This window comes from Oncorhynchus clarkii, chromosome 1 (assembly GCF_045791955.1).
Source record: "Oncorhynchus clarkii lewisi isolate Uvic-CL-2024 chromosome 1, UVic_Ocla_1.0, whole genome shotgun sequence".
Lineage (NCBI taxonomy): Eukaryota > Metazoa > Chordata > Actinopteri > Salmoniformes > Salmonidae > Oncorhynchus > Oncorhynchus clarkii.
In genome coordinates this window covers 9,669,086-9,689,346 of record NC_092147.1, presented here as the reverse complement: position 1 = coordinate 9,689,346, position 20,261 = coordinate 9,669,086, and the positions used below count along the sequence as shown (strand labels likewise).

The following is a 20,261-nucleotide window of genomic DNA, read 5'->3' as shown; positions in this document are numbered from 1 at the left end:
GGTTCAATGCTCGGGCCGACTCTCTTCTCTGTATACATCAATGATGTTGCTCTTGCTGCTGGTGATTCTCTGATACACCTCTACGCAGACGACACCATTCTGTATACTTCTGGCCCCTCTTTGGACACTGTGTTAACTAACCTCCAGACGAGCTTCAATACCATACCACTCTCCTTCAGTGGTCTCCAACTGCTCTTAAACGCAAGTAAAACTAAATGCATGCTCTTCAACCGATCGCTGCACGCACCTGCACGCCCGTCCAGCATCACTACTCTGGATACCTCTGACTTAGAATACATGGACAACTAAAAATACCTAGGTGTCTGGTTAGACTGTAAACTCTCCTTCCAGACTCACATTAAGCATCTCCAATCCAAAATGAAATCTAGAATTGGCTTCATATATCGCAACAAGGCATTCTTCACTCATGCTGCCAAACAAACCCTCGTAAAACTGACCATCCTACCGATCCTCGACTTCGGTGATGTCATCTATAAAATAGCCTCCAGCACTCTACTTAACAAACTGGATGCAGTCTATCACAGTGCCATCCGTTTTGTCACCAAAGCCCCATACACTACCCACCATTGCGACCTGTACGCTCTCGTTGGTTGGCCCTCGCTTCATACTCGCCGCCAAACCTACTGGCTACAGGTTATCTACAAGTCTCTGCTAGGTAAATCCCCGCCTTATCTCAGCTCACTGGTCAGCATAGCAGCACCCACTCGTAGCATGCGCTCCAGCAGGTATACAGTATCTCACTGGTCACCCCCAAAGCCAATTCCTCTTTGGTTGCCTTTCCTTCCAGTTCTCTACTGCCAATGACTGGAACGAACTGCAAAAATCTCTGAAGCTGGAGACTCATCTCTCCCTCACTAGCTTTAAGCACCAGCTGTCAGAGCAGCTCACAGATCGCTGCACCTGTACATAGCCCATCTGTAAACAGCCCATCTATCTACCTACCTCATCCCCATACTGTATTTATTTATTTATCTTGCTCCTTTGCACCCCAGTATCTCTACTTGCACATTCATCTTCTGCACATCTACCATTCCAGTGTTTAATTGCTATATTGTAATTACTTTGCCACCATGGCCTATTTATTGCCTTAACTCCCTTATCTTACCTCATTTGCACTCACTGTATATATACTTTTTTTCCCTACTGTATTATTGACTATGTTTTGTTTATTCAACGTGTAACTCTGTGTTGTTGTATGTGTCGAATTGCTATGCTTTATCTTGGCCAGGTTGCAGTTGCCATGAGAACTTGCTCTCAACTAGCCTACCTGGTTAAATAAAGGTGAAATAAAAATAAATAAATAAAAAATGTGTGTTTGCAATGCAGTAGAAGACATTTGACTTGAAGATTAAGAATAACAACCCCCCCCCCCTCCCCAAAAAATGGCCCAAAGTGTTGACTACTCAAAGAATTTACAAGTCTTGACTTTTGCCTGAAATCTTTGGTGTAATTTCTTTATTTTATTGACAAGTTGGTGGTGCCTTCAACATGCTGTTGTACCGACACGCTATGTGTCCTTTAAGTTTGAATGTGGGGGTTAACTGCTTGAATGGGAATTAGTTAAGGCCTGTGCACCTGAATGAACAAGGAGAGCTACCTATCGTTGAGTGGATGTAGTGTGGTCGACAGAGTGAAATAACTGTACCTGAGAGCGCCCGTGTGTGATAGCAGCGCAATTAAACAAAGGCCTAACAGAGGCCTACGTTTAGCTTTGGGTCCGTCAGCTGCGCCGTGTTCAAGCGGGTGCTAACATGACGTTGTGTTTGACAGTCTGTTTAATGTGTCTGCCAGCCGTCCCATGCGCTGGAGGCTATGCATTCTGCTTCCGTGCACAAATTGTTCCCCACGCACATGAACTTCCCCCATAATACACAGCATAAAGAAAAACCCTGGCAATAAATTACCATTATTCAATTATGAATGCTCCTATTATTTACGGCTGTTTTTAAAGAAATGTAAATTAACCTTGAGTCTTGAGGTAATGAATTTGATTACACTGGCATATATAATGTAAGGGTATTTGAGAATCAAAGGCATATTTTATTTTAAGATGTTCCCCCGCATTGGTAATGAAGACGGGGACTAAGCAGTGTGTTGCATTTTAAAAGAGGATCATTTCTATTGTTTGGGGAATATTTGTAATCATTCTGCAGCGTGACGAGTTAGTTTGTTTGTCTATTTTTTTAATGGCTTTTTTGTTGTGGGTATTCCATTTGGAAACCAGCCAGGATTCATAACGTTATTCCATTTAATCCAACCGTTAATTTCACAATTGACAACCATTTCGTACGGCTCCTAACCTCACATTAACATAACTCATTGGATTTCACATCAAATCAAACATTACCACTGCATCAACCAACCAACAACCAAACTACTTTCTCAGGCCACCACAGTATAGTTTAACACGTCTTTTCCTGAGTTGACAGACAGACAAAGATAATTGGTTGGTGATGGTGGGTTTAGCCTATACAGTAAAAGCTTGTTTGGAGATGCAATCATCTAGCATTTTGTTAATAAAGCCGGACCAGTTGTGTGGTGCCCGAGGGCCCGGCCTACTAATCCTGAGACAGGCAGAGTGAATGGTCTGCGGCTTGCGCTTGCCAGCGTCCCTTAGCCCTGGTTGAGAGCACAGTGCTTTATGGGCTGAATCCATTCTCTCCCAGGGACAGGCAATAGTGTAAATACTGCTCAGATTGAACCATGCTTTCTCAGGCAGCCATTTTGTTTTCATTAAGCCCCATTATAAACTGTCTGACCAGACTGAAGCTGCTCAGCACTGAGGTGTGATGGAGTGAGTGTGTGGCTAGTGCTGTGAGAAGCTCTAGCTACACTGTACAGTGCCTTTGGAAAGTATTCAGGCCCCTTGACCTTTTACACATGTTGTTACGTTACAGCCTTGTTCTAAAATGGGTTAAATAAAACAATTTTCTCAGCAATCTACACAAAATACCCCATAATGACATCACAATATCCCATAATGACATCACAATACCCCATAATGACATCACAATACCCCATAATTGCAAAGCGAAAACAGGTTTTTAATTTTTGCAAATGTATTAAAAACAAAAAACAGAAATACCTTGTTTACATAGGTATTCAGACCTGTTTCCATTGATCGTCTTTGAGATGGTTCTACAACTTGATTGGAGTCCACTTGTGGTAAAGTCAATTGATTGGACATGATTTGGAAAGGCACACACCTGTCTATATAAGGTCCCACAGAGGACAGTGCATCTTAGATCAAAAAGCAAGCCATGAGGTGAAAGGAATTGTCCTTAGACAGGATTGTGTTGGGGTACAGATCTGGGGAAGGGTACCAAAACATTTCTGCAGCATTGAAGGTCCCCAAGAAAACGGTGGCCTCCATTCATTCTTAAAATGGAATAAGTTTGGAACCACCAAGACTCTTCCTAGAGCTGGCCTCCTGGCCAAACTGAGCAATTGTGGGAGAAGGGCCTTGGTCAGGGAGGTGACCAAGAACCAGATGGTCACTCTGACAGAACTCTAGAGTTCCTCTGTGGAGTTGGGAGAAACTTCCAGAAGGACAACCATCTCTGCAGCACTCCACCAATCAGGCCTTTGGAGAGACCTGAAAAGAGCTGCGCACCAATGCTCCCCATCCAACCTGACAGAGCTTGAGAGGATCTGCAGAGAAAAACGGGAGAAACTTCTCAAATACAGGTGTGCCAAGCTTATAGCTTCATACCCAAAAAGACTCGAAGCTGTAATCACTGCCAAAGTTGCTTCAATAACGTACTGAGTAAAGGGTCTGAATACTTTTGTAAATGTGATATTTCAGTTATTTTTTTATTATTAGCAAGAATTTCTAAAATCATGTCATTATGGAGTGTCATGTGGAGATTGATGGGGGGATTTTTTTTTATGCATTCTAGAATACGAGTGTAGCGTAACAAAATGTGGAAAAAGTCAAGGGGTCTGAATACTTTCTGAAGGCACTGTATACCTACAATCATGCAGGAATGTTAATGTACAGTCAGTAAGCAGTTACACCGGCGACAATAAATTAGTAATACCAAAAGCTTACCTTGACTTGGAAGAGTTCCAGTGTTCTGTTGGAAAGTCATAGCTAGCTAGCTAACATAGTTTGAGCAGAGTGATTCAGTAGGCTAAACTAGCTAGCTACATTTGCTAGCTAAGAAAGGGAAATTGAAAGTGGAAAAAAGGACAATCTCTCTTTCTATGAACTCAGCAACTAAAGAAAGGTCATGACCCTGTCTTTCAAAGATAATTCGTAAAAATCCAAATAACTTCACAGATCGTCATTGTAAAGGGTTTAAACACTGTTTCTCATGGTTGTTCAATTAACCATAAACAATTAATGAACATGCACCTGTGGAACGGTCGTTAAGACACTATCAGCTTTACAGACAGTAGGCAATTAAGGTCACAGTTATGAAAACTTAGGACACTTAAGAGGCCTTTCTACTGACTCTGACAAACACCAAAAGAAAGGTGCCCAGTGTCCCTGCTCATCTGCGTGAACATGCCTTAGGCTTGCTGCAAGGAGGCATGAGGACTGCAGATGTGGCCAGGGCAATAAATTGCAATGTCCGTAGTGTGAGACGCCTAAGACAGCGCTACAGGGAGACAGGATGCACAGCAGATCGACCCTGCAGTGGCAGACCACGTTTAACACCTGCATAGAATCGGTACATCTGAACTTGCGGGACTGGTAAAGGATGGCAACAACAACTGGCCGAGTTACACCAGGAATGCACAATCCCTCCATCAGTGCTCAGACTGTCCGCAATAGGCTGAGAGAGGCTTAACTGAGGGCTTGTAGGCCTGTTGTAAGGCAGGTCCTCACCAGACAACACCGGCAACAACGTTGCATATGCGCACAAACCCACCGTCGCTGGACCAGACAGCACTGGCAAAAAGTGCTCTTCACTGACGAGTCACGGTTTTGTCTCACCAGGGGGGATGGTCGGATTCGCGTTTATCGTCAAAGGAATGAGCATTGCAGGCAATCTCAACGCTGTGTGTTACAAGGAAGACATCCTCCTCCCTCATGTGGTACCCTTCCTGCAGGCTCATCCTGACATGACACTACAGCATGACAATACCACCAGCCATACTGCTCGTTCTGTGCGTGATTTCCTGCAAGACAGGAATGTCAGTGTTCTGCCATGGCCATTGAGCACGTCTGGGACCTGTTGGATCAGAGGGTGAGGGCTAGGGCCATTCCCCCCGGAAATGCCTGGGAACTTGCAGGTGCCTTGGTGGAAGAGTGGGGTAACATCTCACAGCAAGAACTGGCAAATCTGGTACAGTCCATGGGGAGGAGATGCACTGCAGTATTTAATGCAGCTGGTGGCCACAACAGAGGACTGTTACTTTTGATTTTGACCCTCCCCTTTGTTCAGGTACACGTTATTCTATTTTTAAGTTGTTGAATCTTGTTATGTTCATACAAATATTTACACATGTTAAGTTTTCTGAAAATTAACGCAGTTGACAGTGAGAGGACGTTTCTTTTTTTGGTGAGTATATATATTTCTCTCTTGCTTCTCCTTCGTTTTAGAAGAAATGAATTTGTTCAAAACTGTTCAACAATTGTCTTTCTCTTTCTTTGAGTCAACTACTCACCACATTTCATGCACTGCCGTTCTAGCTAGCTGTAGCTTATACTTTCAGTTCTAGATTCATTATCTCATCCTTTGATTTGGTGGACATGTCAGTTCATGCTGCAAGAGCTCTGATAGGCTGGAGAACGTCCTCCGGAAGTTGTCAGAATTACTGTGTAAGTCTATGGAAGGGGGTGAGAACCATGAGCCTCCTAGGTTTTGTTGAAGCCATTGTACCCAGAGGAGGACGGAAGCTAGCTGTCCTCCGGCTACACCATGGTGCTACCCTACAGAGTGCTGTTGAGGCTACTGTAGATCTTCTTTGCAAAATAGTATGTTTTAATCAGTTATTTGGTGACGTGATTATATTTAGCATAGTTTTATCTGAAAAGGGTAACTTTTTAAAGGGTTTTACAATTTACATTTTTATGAAATTCACTGAGGAGGATGGTCCTCCCCTTCCTCTGAGGAGCCTCCACTGGTGTATTTACATTCAAACCTGTCTCACTCTCAGATACACAGTGAAAGCAACCAGATGGGAAGGTCTCCCACACAGAAAAGTAATATATGGCAATATATGCATATTACTTAAGTTTAATATTGGCATATATGGTGGAAACATATATGGTGGAAACATATGGTGGAAAAATATATGGTGGAAAAGTATATGGTGGAAAAATATATGGTGGGAAAGTGTCACGCCCTGACCTGAGTATTCTTTGTTTTCTTTATATATTTTGGTTAGGTCAGGGTGTGACGAAGGTGAAATGTGTGTTTTGTCTCATCTAGGGTTTTGTATGTCTAGGTGTGTGTGTCTAGTGGTGGCCTGGATTAGTTCCCAATCAGAGGCAGCTGTTTATTGTTGTCTCTGATTGGGGAACCTATTTTGGTTCCCATAGTTTCTATAGCGGTCACGTTCGTCTGATTAGTTAGTTAGTTAGTTAGTTAGTTAGTTAGTTAGTTTTTTCCGTTTTTTCCATCTTTCATTAAATCATGCATTCACACCACGCCGCGCCTTGGTCCGCTTCTTACGACGATCGTGACAAAAAGTATATGGTGGAAAAATATAGGGTGGAAAGGTATATGGTGGAAAATATATGCCCATATATGTATGTATAAGTACATATATGTCACATATAAACTAATTGGCCTTTCGTATATGTGACACATATTTCTGCATGTACAGTATATGTATAATACTTATATACTTATATACTTATATGCTCATATATGTGACACATTTTTCTGCATGTACAGTATATGTATAATACTTATATACTTATACTTATATGCTCATATATGTGACACAAAGTGTTACAATTTGTATTACATACAGTTGAAGTCGGAAGTTTTCATACACTTAGGTTAGAGTCATTAAAACTCATTTTTCTACCACTTCACAAACTTATTTTTTTTTAAATTATTATTATTATTATTTTTAATTTTACCCCTTTTTCTCCCCAATTTCGTGGTATCCAATTGTTTTTAGTAGCTACTATCTTGTCTCATCGCTACAACTCCCGTACGGGCTCGGGAGAGACGAAGGTTGAAAGTCATGCGTCCTCCGATACACAACCCAACCAAGCCGCACTGCTTCTTAACACAGCGCCATCCAACCCGGAAGCCAGCCGTGTGTCGGAGGAAACACCGTGCACCTGGCAACCTTGGTTAGCGCGCACTGCGCCCGGCCCACCACAGGAGTCGTTGACATCAGTCAGGAAATTAAAGCTTGGTCGCAAACAGGTCTTCCAAATGGACAATAACCCCAAGCATACTTCCAAAGTTGTGGCAAAATAGCTTAAGGACAACAAAGTCAAGGTGTTGGAATGACCATCACAAAGCCCTGACCTCAATTCCATAGAAAATGTGTGTGTAGAACTGAAAAAGTGCATATTTATATAAAAACATCTCAGTATACATTGGCGCATTATGTTCACTAGTTCCAAAAACATCCGGTGATATTGCAGAGAGCCACATCATTTTACAGAAATACTCGTTATAAATGTCGATGAAAATACAACTGTTAGACATGGAAATATAGATACACTTATCCTTAATGCAACCACTGTGTCAGATTTCAAAAAAACTTTACAGAAAAAGCAAACCATGCAATAATCTGAGTACAGCTTTCAGACAACAAAGCAGCCAAAAAGATATCTGCCATATTGGGTAGTCAACAGAAGTCAGAAATAGCATTATAAATATTCACTTACGTTTGATGATCTTCATCAGAATGCACTCCCAGGAATCCCAGTTCCACATTAAATGTTTGATTTAATTTGATAATGTCTATAATTTATGTCCAAAGAGCTTCTTTTGTTAGCACGTTTGGTAAACAAATCCAAAGTCATGAAGTGCGTTCCCTAGTTGCAGACGAAATGTCAAAAAGTTCCGTTCCTGTCCGTAGAAACATGTCAAACGATGTATGGAATAAATCTTTAGGATGTTTTTAACATAAAATGTCAATAATGTTCCAACCGGAGAATTCCTATGTCTGTAGAAAAGCAATGGAATGAGAGATACCTCTCATGTGAATGTGCATGGTCAGAGCATGATCAGCTCATGGCAGACCTTACTCATTCCCTTCTCATTCGTTCCCATTTCACAGTAGAATCCTCAAACAAGTTTCTAAAGACGGTTGACATCTAGTGGAAGCCTTAGGAAGTGCAACACAACCAATATCCCACTGTGTATTCAATAGGAGCTGGGTTGAAAATCGACCAACCTCAGATTTCTCACTTCCTGTTTGGATTTCTTCTCAGGTTTTTGCCTGCCATATGAATTCTGTTATACTCAGAGACATCATTTAAACAGTTTTAGAAACTTCAGAGTGTTTTATATCCAATACTAATAATACTATGCATGTATTAGCAACTGGTACTGAGGAGCAGGCCGTTTACTCTGGGCACCTCTGGGCTCCTTTCATCCAAGCTACTCAATACTGCCCCTGCAGCCATAAGAAGTTAAAAGCAATCTTTTTATGTCAGCAAAGCAAGGTAGAGCTAACTAGCTATGTCAATAAACTAGCTAGCTAACGTTACAACAGTAAGCTAAGCATCTAATCAAGTTGAAGTCACTGTACTAGAGAGCAAAGTCCTTGCATATATAATTTTTACTTTGTTTTTATTTTCTCGCAATGGCAAACTATTAAATTACTGTCACAACATTTGTAATAATTTAACTAGATATTCTGTCTATTTCATGGAGTGTAATACGAGAGTGCAGTGATATCAAAATGTAAGAACTATGTTTTGATCTTTTGAATGGTGGTTACTCAATATTCAAATTTGAATATGAGTTCCATGTCCTAGAACACCGATTGGTTGAGGGAGGAGCGTCACATAGGAGTGACAGAATCTGACGTAAGATGTTGGAGTGTACCCTTGAGTTTTCCAGCTAAATTTCCAGGTTTAGAGCTTCCAACCCTGTTCTATTCATTATTTTTCTATGCCCCCCACTCTAGTCTGTTAGTGGATGTGTGTGAGTTTAACCCCAAAAATGCCTCAGGCAGTGTCAGTGGCATTAGCACTGCATTTGCTCTGGAGTGGCGGCAGTGGGCTGACCCAGTGATCCTGTGTGTAAACAGAGTGCTGTGACTCCCTCAGTCCAATATCCCCCCCGCACCAAATAAGGAAGACGCAGTCAGAGCTCAGCCAAAAGCTGAAGTGAAGAATGGACAAAGAGAAAGTGAGAGAGGGAGAGAAAGAGGGTGAGTCATTGAGATAGAGAAATAGAAAGAGAGAGACAGAGAGGGAGAGAGAGAAAGAAAAAGATAGATAGAGGGAAATGTTATTGCTTACGGAAATGCACACAGTTAATAGCTTCCTGTGTGCGATCTAGTAATGTGATGGTCGATTATTATCTTCCACTCATATTCCCTGGGGGGGAAGGTCCCATTTCCTCTACACAGACCACACCCCTTGTTGTTAAGTAATGAGGCAGGTTGAACAATACGAGGGGTCTCCTCCCAACAATAAGAGGGTCTCCTCCCACACTAACAATACGAGGGATCTCCTCCCACACTAACAATACGAGGGTCTCCTCCCACACTAACAATACTAGGGGCCCTTTTCCCACACTAACAATAAGAGGGTCTCCTCTCACACTAACAATACTAGGGGTCTCCTCTCACACTAACAATAAGAGGGTCTCCTCCCACACTAACAATACAAGGGGTCTCCTCCCACAATAACAATACGAGGGTCTCCTCCTACACTAACAATACGAGGGTCTCCACCCACACTAACAATACGAGGGGTCTCCTCCCACACCAACACAAAGGAGTCTGATCTCGAGAATTGATCTTGACTATCACCCAATCATAAAGTGCCCTGTCACAGACCCACTGGTAATATTAATAGCAAAGCTGGCACAAATGATCCCCCCCCTCCACCCCCACCCATTCCGCTGCTTGTGTATCAACGTAATGAATTCATAATCTCTAGCCGAGGCTTTTGTAGATCTCTATCGCCGTGGAGATAAGAGAAGCAATAGCAGCTCTAATAGCTGTCAGTCTGTCTTCCCCTCTTTCTGTTTCTGACTCGGCCTCTCTCTCTCTCTCTCTCTCTCTATGTCTCTCTCTCTCTCTCTCTATGTCTCTCTCTCTCTCTATGTCTCTCTGTCTCTCTATGTCTCTCTGTCTCTCTCTCTCTATGTCTCTATGTCTCTCTCTCTATGTCTCTCTGTCTCTCTCTCTCTATGTCTCTATGTCTCTCTCTCTATGTCTCTCTCTCTCTATGTCTCTGTCTCTATGTCTCTCTATGTCTCTATGTCTCTCTCTCTCCATGTCTCTATGTCTCTCTCTCTCTCTATGTCTCTATGTCTCTCTCTCTATGTCTCTATATCTCTCTCTGTCTCTCTGTCTCTCTCTCTATGTCTCTCTCTCTCTATGTCTCTCTATCTCTATGTCTCTATGTCTCTCTCTCTATGTCTCTCTCTCTCTCTCTCTCTCTCTCTCTCTCTCTCTCTCTCAACCAAATGGGGGCCTGTGTGTTTATGGGTGTGTGTGTGTGTGTGTGTGTGTGTGTGTGTGTGTGTGTGTGTGTGTGTGTGTGTGTGTGTGCATGCGTGCGTGTGTGTATGCATGTATGTGTGAGAAAACTATCAAGCTAGCAGCAGTGGCCCCTGTACGCCTCCTGAGGAACAAAGCTATTGTATAGCAGAGAGCCAGACAGTTCTCAACTCTCTGTGCATCTATTTGCCAAGATGAAAGCCGTGCGGGTTTTTGTCAAAAAGATGAGAAAATATTTGAGAGGTAAGTGTCGAGGAAGGGGAGCCCCTAGGGGACATCTGGCTGGTGGAGAAAAAAAAAGAAAGTTTTGTACATGGGGCCTTCGTTTTCTCCCTGAGTTGCCTGACAAACACTCCATCACAGGTGGAGTAAATAGTGCCGTACATGAACTCAAAAGTAACTCAAGCTGCCAGAGCTGCTGCTACCTCTCAAGGGCCGGCTGTCATGTCTGTTTGTTTTTAATTGATGGGGCATTGCTATCAGAGGTGGTGGGGTTGTCTGTCACCATCTAGGGAGTGATGGGGTGTTACTATCAGAGGTGGTGGGGCTGTCTGCCACCCTCTGGGGAGTGATGGGGTATTACTATCAGAGGTGGTGGGGCTGTCTGTCACCCTCTGGGGAGTGATGGGGTATTACTATCAGAGGTGGTGGGGCTGTCTGTCACCATCTGGGGAGTGATGGGGTGTTACTATCAGAGGTGGTGGGGCTGTCTGTCACCCTCTGGGGAGTGATGGGGTGTTACTATCAGAGGTGGTGGGGCTGTCTGCCACCCTCTGGGGAGTGATGGGTTGGCTTGGGTGGTTGGAGTCTTTTAACATTTTCCAGGCCTTCCCTTGACACCGCCTGGTATAGAGGTCCTGGATGGCAGGGAGCTCGGCCCTAGTGATGTAGGCTCCCGGGCTCCCGAGTGACGCAGCGGTCTAAGGCACTGATTCTCAGTGCAAGAGGTGTGAGTAAACAGTCCATGGTTTGAATCCAAGCTGTATCACATCTGGCTGTGATTGGGAGTCCCATACGGTGGTGCACAATTGGCCTAGCGTCATCTGGAGTAGGCTGTCATTGTAAATAAGAATTTGTTCTTAACACACCCCCTCGGTAGCACCTTGCGATTGAGGGAGGTGCAGTTGCCATACTGTAGAACAATTTAAGCATCTGAGGAGTCATGACAAATCTTTTCAACCTTCTTCATGACTGTGCTGGTGTGAGAGGACCATGTCCTTAGTGATGTGGACATTGAGGAACTTGAAGCTCTCGAAGCACTCCATTAAAGCCCTGTCGATGTGGATGGGGGCGTGCTCGCCCCTCCATTTGTGGATGGGGGCGTGCTCGCCCCTCCATTCCTCCCTGTAGGCCGTCTCATCGTTGTCGGTGATCAGGCTTACCACGTTGTGTCGTCAGCAAACAGGAGAGAGAGAGAGAGAGAGTCGGAGAGAGAGAGAGATATGACATTTGTAATGTCTTTATTGTTTTGAAACTTCTGTATGTGTAATGTTTACTGTTCATTTTTATTGTTTACTTCACTTTATATATTATCTACCTCACTTGCTTTGGCAATGTTAACACGTTTCCCATACCAATAAAGCCCTTGAATTGAATTGAGAGAGAGAGAGAGAGAGAGAGAGAGAGAGAGAGAGAGAGAGAGAGAGAGAGAGAGAGAGAGAGAGAGAGAGAGAGAGAGAGAGAGAGAGAGAGAGAGAGAGAGAGAGAGAGAGAGAGACAGAGAGACAGAGAGAGACAGAGACAGAGACAGAGACAGAGTGAGTGTTCCTCTTTCCTTCCATGCACTAACCCACATGTCCCTAGCCCCAGTGAAATGTACCATGTTAAGCCTCCACGCCACCAGGGGAAAAGCGGTGTGCGGCTCTCGAAGATTTATCGGCCTGATTAAATTAGGCAACGGTGAATAAAGATATGGGGAAGGGGAAAAAAACACCATCAAATCACACCAAACGATTTATTAAGTGCTCATATTGATTAGCCCCCATTTGACCTTTTATGGTGTTACATATCACACCGCGTTTAAAACACAGAGTACTGAACGGAGGAGGGGAGGGGGAGAATGACACTGGTTCTTTGTCACAGAGTGTACACTAGAGATGGGTCCCAATCCATTATGGGTGGCAGGTAGCCTAGCAGTTAAGAGCGTTGAGCCAGTGACCGAAAGTTTGCTGGTTTGAATCTCTGAGCCAACTATCTGTTGATCTGCACTTGAGCAAGGCTCCTGTAAATCGCTCTGGATTAGAGTGTTTGCTAAATTACTAAAATGTGAGATTTTTTTTTATCTGGGCCCCTTGAAATGTTCACTACACAAATACAGCACAGACTCAAATTGGAGGACTGTCCTTTTTAGTGTTGACCCTCCCAAACTTGCATGGCAGGTCTACCCCTATACTGTTTTCTGGGCCAATCAATTTAGGTTGGCAACAGCCTAAAGACTAATAAACACAAGTGTTGACATAATTAGGTTTGAAGTTGTTCATTATCAATTATAATAGATTAGGATAGAGCCTAAGGCCAAACGATGGAGGCTAACTTGTACTTGTAGAGGATGAACCAGTCATTCATGCATGTTAACTGGAATTCAGGCAGGGGATCAGTAACAGCTGATTTGAAAACAACATTATTACATCACTAACGTATTTCAGCCAAACGCTCCCTTTATAGAGCGTTTAAAAAGCTGTCATTTATTGACAAAGACAAGACTTTAAAAAAAATATTTGGTTTTGAAATAGCCTAGGGACTGATTAATGAGGTTTGCACCTCTAATAATGCTATGAATTCTTAAATCAGATTGCAACTACTGTACTGCGTCTATTCTATACGTTTCAGAGCTAAAGTAAGACTAAGAACATTGGTTAATTAATGATCACTATTTCTACGTTACATCAACCGCTACCGTTCAGCCCCCACCCTCTCCTGACCCAGGGTTTCTACATGGGGTCGACCGTGAACGTTTCCAATAACGTTCGACCCCAAATCCTCATCTGTTCCGTCTACGAGCGGTAGGTAACGTCAGCGCAGAGAGGCAGTGCCGTTTTTTTTTTTGTTGAAGGGGGTAACTCGACTAGGGGGGCACTCGACACCCATCTCCCCAACCCCAGTCGAATGAGGTGGATTTAGGAAGAAAATAATCCATACCTGCGACGTGGAGATAAAACACAGCAACAAACAGATACGCATTTGTAAGTTATCGCATGGCTCGGGTTTTAGTTCCATTGTGGCGATCAACAAAGGGAATGATGTGAAAACAGAAAACAGACTTGCAAAGGGCGTGATTGTAGCGGTGGTTTGCCCCGTATAAAAGCGACTACGTTTTTTACACAACTGACATTTTTTATTATTCTTCAGTTTGTTTTTATTTCATGGATGCAAAATAAGCCTTTTTGGAGGAGAAATTGAATTGTAAATTGTCCCCCATATGCCCCCCATAAACAAACTCGGAGGGGGGGCAGTTTAATATATATATATATTTTTTTTTTTACATCTCACGCCACTCAAGTAAGTGTTTACTACTTTCTTTCTAACGTTTTTACAGAAATATGAACGAACATGTAGTTGTTTGATACAAAGTTACTATTCATAGGCTGTAAGCATTTTCCCACGTAGGCTCTAACGTAATGTTACTTGTATCCCGCAGATGGCTTTGTTCAACTTCACAAAACGAATACTATTTAACAGACTTAATTCATACAGTATGGAGAAGTTGTATTATAACTGTATAATTACAACAAAACATTTCAACCATAATTAGAAAAGTAATTCGTGTTTTATTTTATTTGACACATTCTCACAGTCAGCAACACATTGGATACGAATAAAGCTACAATGTTTCAGTATATAGCCAAGCCTTTTAAATGTATCGAAATAATTTATACAATACAATATTTGATGATTACTATTTTTGGTTTATAGCTTTAGTCTGTCTGTGTAGGCTAGTTAAATGCATTCTCTTTTAAGGTGTGTTTGTATTTCAAACAACCATTTCAATACGGCGAGGCGCAATTGGTGTCTTGTGCTCTGGGAATATGCATATTTCACTTCGTTCCCAAGGACGACCAATCTGGCAAGACTGTTGTTATGTCTGTTGAGATGAGCTACATTGTAGGAGCTACTATTGACGAGTTGTTTGGGGTGATTGTTATAATTGTCATTGGGCATAGGCCTATCCCAAATTAGAGTATAGCTCAGACAAAGATTGAAGCTGAGCTGTTGAGCTGTCTGTTATGTCATTCTATAACACCAGTTCAATAAACTGGTGAAGAGGCAGTGAACTTCAGCTGATGCACACTGTGCTAGGTTGTTTATTACACGGTTAAGGTGCCCACTGGCAGTGCTGAATGATCCTGTTTTATGTAGGATTCATCGAAATTTGAATCACAATTGGACTTTCTTTTTGCATCTAAACACCTGTATTTAACTAGGCAAGTCAGTTAAGAACAAATTCTTATTTACATTGACGGATGACGGCCTACCCCGGCCAAACCCTAACCCCGGACAAATTCTGGGCCAATTGTGCGCCGCCCTATGGGACTCCCAATCACGGCCGGTTGTGATACAGCCTGGAATCGAACCAGTGTCTGTAGTGACGCCTCTAGCACTGAGATGCAGTGCCGTAGACAGCTGCCCCACTCGGGAGCCCAACATTATTTTCCTGATAAAAGTGTGATATATGCATGGGAAATAGAATTAAATAGAATCAAGGTGGCAGGTAGGGGTGGCAGGTAGCCTAGTGGTTAGAATGTTAAGCCAGTAACCAAAAGTTTGCTGGATCGAATCGCTGAGCTGACAAGATACAAATCTGTCATTCTGCCCCTGAACATGGCAGTTAACCAACTGTTCCCCGGTAGGCCGTCACTGTAAATAAGAATGTGTTCTTAACTGACCTGCCTAGTTAAATAAAGGTTAACTTTACAAATAGTAATAGCCTAGCCTATTTCGAACAGTGGTCTGCTGTGAAATACTGTATGTTTGGACTATATAAACCAGTGTTCTATATCTGTGGAGAAGCCTTCTATTACATGTAACCACCATCCTCTAGTCCAGGGGTGGGCAATACCAGTCCTCCAGGGCCTGATTGGTGTCACAGTTTTGCCCCAGCTAACACACCTGACTCCAATAATCACCTAATCATGATCTTCAGTTTAGAATGCAATTTGATGAATCAGCTGTGTTTGCTAAGGATGGAGAAAAATTGTGACACCAATCAGGACCTCGAGGACTGGAGTTGCCCACCCCTGTTCTAGTCTAATGCAACGATAGCGGGTTCACAAAATACATATATTGATGTCTATGTCAACTAAAAAACATGCAATTGGCCATTATTTTTTTCTCCCAGGCAATTTATATTGTGAGTTTTGTTATGCTATCATTCTTGTAGTTAAACATTACATCTTGGTGTTGGCTAGAATAAAATAAACTAATTTGTAATGATGAGATCCACATGTCGATTGTCAGAAAAGAGAAAAGTGGCGTCCTTCAGGGAAATTGGACAACACCTCACATGTAAAGAGGCACATATCAACTGTGTCCAGCATCCTTAATGTCACTTTAATTGAACAATTTATCACCACTGATCTTTGTCAGATGCTAGAAAAGGAAGCAGAGGAAAACAAACGGAAGAGGAACGCTGCCAGGCAGGCAGAGGCAGTTAGCTGAGACCAGAGGATGTCACAGGCTTTGTATCTGCCTTCAGATAAACAAATCAATGCATTTGACTGACAAGCCCATAAGGAGTTGAAATGAATAGAATTTGGTAATTGATGTAAACATTTACTCTGAAAAACTTTTGATTCCACCAAAGCCTTGGGGAGGGTTGGGTTTTTTTCTCACTTGGAAGTGAAAAAGTTAATTGAATTATTCCCCCGTATATGATTTTTGTACAAATGTATTTGTAGGTGTCCCCCCGAGGGTTTTGAAATTCATTTCCTCGCAATTATTACTTTCTAATATTTTTTTTCCTCTTTCCCCCTCACTTATCCGAATGTCCGTATGGTGCTTTTTCTAAATGTTTGCAAAGGATCAAAGGAGGTGATTCCAGACTCTAGTCTTCAGGCCCGCTGTCAGAGTAAATAGTAATTTCACTAAACATTTAACTTTGAAGATGTTAGACTTTCTGCCTCTCACTTTGAGGCCTGTTTTAGAGGCTCACACGAGGCAATGGGTCTTATTACCCTAGATTGCAGGACTTTCAATGTCACTCCACTTCGTCAAACAATTGAAAAAAAAAATCATTTTATAGACCATTTAATGCAGTGCTAGGCCTAAGTGTTTTTCTATTGGGTGCTTCTTACTACGTAGTGCCATGTTGATTGCATTTGAAACCAAATTAGATAAATTTAGGTGACATCAAGGGTTTTCCAATTAGCCGCGCTGCTCATCGACTTCAGACGCCATGGTAACATGGAGCATTAATAGCAGCTGCACCAGAGGACTCCATCGTGTTATTAGGGAGAAGGAGAGAGAGGGATAGAGAGATGAACCAGCGGACTCCATCGTGTTATTAGAGACCAGAAGACTCCATCGTGTTATTAGAGACCAGAGGACTTCATTGTGTTATTAGAGAGAAGGAGAGAGATGGATAGAGAGATGCAGCAGTGGCTCGTATCGTCGTTGAGGGAGGAGACCTTTTAAGTGGTTGGTTAATGGAAACTGTTGATCGTGACTTTCATCTACTTGCTGTACATGAGTGGTATGAGTGGTTTGTGACTCAACCCATCGTCAGGATCTTGGATCATAGACAGTAGCCTCTATTCAAACTGCCCAAAAAGAGGGTAGAAAAACAGACAATATTCCATACACTACTTACTGCTTATATCTTTCCACCTTTCCTCTCCTGCGCTGTGGCCACAGGGGATAAGAGATTAGGGCTGTGGAATTATTGACCGATTCGCTCAGACGTGTTCCCCTGACTCCGAGTCCGAATCAGTAGATTGGCCGTGTCAACAGCCCTCTGTTAGAAGTGAAAAACAGCCTCTGAGATTCCTCCAAATTATATTTACACATGGGTTCCCCCTGAGCACAAAGGATGGCCCAGAACAAGCAGCGCTCGCTTTAGGGGTGCCGTTGGGTCAGAGCCCTGGACCAGATTTAGGGGTTCCGCGGGGTCGGAGCACGGGACCAGATAAGACAGGCAGTAATGGAACTCAACATGATTGATCCATCTCACTCAAGGTTAAAGTCCATCTCACAGTTGGCTGCACGCCTGAGCTAGGCCGGGAGTCTCCTTTCTATCTCTGTCGGCTTTTCCTAAACCTGCCAACAGACAGATAAAGCTAAAGCTCTGTCCCTGCTTTGTACCCCACAACTTCCTCTTGTCTATCTGATGGCTCTAAAAGGACTTCGTGGACACACTACCAGGGCCTTGCATCCCTTGCCCCCAGATACCGGGTTTACACCATAGACGCAACTTTGGTTTTAGAAGTGGGGTGGGACATATATATATATTTTTTTTTATCCGGTCGGATAAACACTCCAAACAGCCTACCTGACTGCTTGGAGGCGTCTGCATGGTCCTAAAGCACACCGTTGCCTGATTTTGTATCACATTCCAATGATAAAACTGGGGGGGACAAAAATTCAATTTGAGAATGTGGGGTCCCTGTCCCCAGTGAACGTTGCGCCCCTGATTGTCTATCTGATAGCTCTAAAGTGACTTTGTGGACACACTCCCCTGGGTCTTGGCATCCCTTGTCCCCAGATACCGGGGTTTACACCAATGATTTGCTCCTGTTCTTTTGATGTTGATGTGTTGATACACTTAGAAAAAATGTGCTATCTAGAACCTAAAAGGGTTCTTCGGCTGTCCCGATAGGAGAAACCTTTGAATAAACCTTTTTCGGTTCCAGGTAGAAATGTTTTGTTTCCAGGTAGAACCCTTCTGAGTTCCATGTAGAACAATTTAAGCAGAGGGTTCTACATGGAACCCTCTGTTCTATCTGGAACCAAAAAGGGTTTGGGGACAGTCGAAGAACACTTTGGAACCCTTTTTTCTAAGAGTGTACAGTAATGCTTAATTCACTTTGTGGAAGGGAACCCCCCTCGTTTGACGGCTATTCCGGCTCTTCCCCCCCATCTCAATGCTCCGTCTTTATGGTTATGGAGTTAATGTGAACTGGTGTTTCATGGAGAGGTTGTAATTAACACCCTGTCTGGAATAAACCAGGCTGTTTGGCTTTTTCTCTCTCTCATGTCCCCTCTGATTCCACCACTGGACTGCTCTCTAGCTTGTTCAGTGTGATTACCAGCTGGCGTCCTCAGATTGATGGCGCCTCCCCCTTGGGGCATCCTCAAAAAACAGGTTCTCTCAGGAACTCCAACCAGAGTTATGACCCCTAGTTGTGGAGAGCCGCCGACACCCTATTCATACACCCCAATGGGTCATTATGGCAGGTTGAGATTGGCCCATTTATTCTCCAGAAATAGGGTCCAGACCGGATGGCTGATGTGTCACATTGAGCCATTGGCAGGGGGGGATTTGTGAAGTCAGTTTGAGTTGTGTCCTGGTGGAGTGCTGTAGTGGAGGAGGTCTTACAGTTCATTCTCAATCAATGCTGTTGATCGCCCCAACATGTTGATATAAAAGGAATTTTAGGAAAATGGAGATGATTTTCTGAAACAGCACCTGACACGTATAAGAACAAGAGAAGATGTACAGTGTATACACAGGTACACGTTTGTTTTCTGGTTTTCAAAACCAGTAGTGCTGAACGATTAGCGTTTTTTGATGTCACTTCGGTTTCAGTTTGATTATAAAACAAATAATCACGGTTTTCGGTTACAATTATTATTATTTTTAAACATTAAATGCACTATGCATCATGTGGGTTGAATGCTAACAACAAAGAATAAAACAATACACGTCCCATGACTAGTGACTGCCCATTATCACTTATTAACCATCATTTTTCACATTACTTTACTTTAATCAAATATTTCAGATATTGTGTATATTGCATCTTGTTTTATTTGATGACTTTATTATTTTATTCCAAGTCATCATCTCATCTCTCAAGAACTGCTGCCTTCTATCAAAATCACTATTTTAGTAGTAAATAAGGCGTGCTTTTATGGCTCCTGAATACCAACTATCAATCACTTAGATCATGTATTTTCAGGCTCGCGAAGCAACTGCTTTCTATCCCTGTCGATCACCAGTTCTCTCTTGTCTCCATGTCTTGTGCCGTACAGACCGGATAAGTTGAAGCGGGCGAGCAATGGATTATGGTCATTGTAGTTAATTCCAACGTTTTATGCGCTAAACTGTGTAGAATATTGGCCTGTTGGGAACTTAAATTCCCTACTACATTGCACAGTTCAGGCTTGATCTGGTTTATCTCTACAGAAATTGCACATGGAGCTCACAAAAGTATACACCTCACACACATGGTTATGTGCTTAAAAGAAAAACGAAGACATCTGTACCATGTCAGATATTGTGTTGAAATGCATTACATTTTGAGTTTGCATCCCAATATTACATTTTATATACATCACAGAAGACTGAAATATAACAAAACTGTTTGACAAAGAAACACAATGTTAATTAATTTGGAAATGATGAAAAAAAGATGAATAACATTCCAGCCATGAAGGCCACTAGTTAATTTGACTGCAGAAAAGGGCTACGGCACAACGTC

The 20,261-nt window shown here is 42.7% G+C and overlaps 1 protein-coding gene across 5 annotated transcripts in view; it reads left to right on the top strand.

Moving 5' to 3' along the window:
- The window catches only part of LOC139420041 (protein tyrosine phosphatase receptor type Sa), a 367,333-nt gene that overhangs the window by 66,264 nt on the left and 280,808 nt on the right, over nt 1–20,261 (top strand). Inside the window, exon 1 of one of the 5 annotated variants that reach the window (XM_071169988.1) lies at nt 13,953–14,124. The exons of the other annotated variants lie outside the window; for them this stretch is intronic. The gene's annotated coding sequence lies outside the window, so the exon portion shown is untranslated. Of the gene's footprint in view, nt 1–13,952; nt 14,125–20,261 lie in introns of those variants that run through there. 5 annotated transcript variants of the gene reach the window in all.